We start from the raw sequence: 384 nt of genomic DNA, 5'->3' as shown, positions 1-384 counted from the left end.
TTTATTCTTAAACTGCGGCATTTTAAATCAGGGGAATGTGATTTTTTTAAAGAAATGGTGGGATGTTGGGATCACAAGAGTTAGAGATATTTTATATGAATTTAAAGAGGGATTTTTACCATTACAGTATATAATAGATACAATGGAAGTGGCAAAAGAGGATTTTAATGAACAAGAACTACAAAATAAGTATGAAATAATGAAAGAAGCAATACCCAAAGAGTGGATAAAAAGAATAGAAGATATGGAAGAAGAGAAACAAGGGAAAAAAGTGAATGTAAAGTTGGGAGAAAAACGATATGCTTTTAATGAATGTACTGTGAAAATGTTTTACTGTTTTTTTAGAGAGGGGGTTTTCAGAAAACCAAAAGTCAATGAGTACTG

The sequence above is a fragment of the Siphateles boraxobius genome, unplaced genomic scaffold (assembly GCF_051911475.1).
Source record: "Siphateles boraxobius isolate OS27281-9 unplaced genomic scaffold, OSU_SipBor_1 12, whole genome shotgun sequence".
Taxonomy (NCBI): domain Eukaryota; kingdom Metazoa; phylum Chordata; class Actinopteri; order Cypriniformes; family Leuciscidae; genus Siphateles; species Siphateles boraxobius.
The sequence above is the reverse complement of the archived record's forward strand: the minus strand, read 5'-3'. Positions refer to the sequence as shown.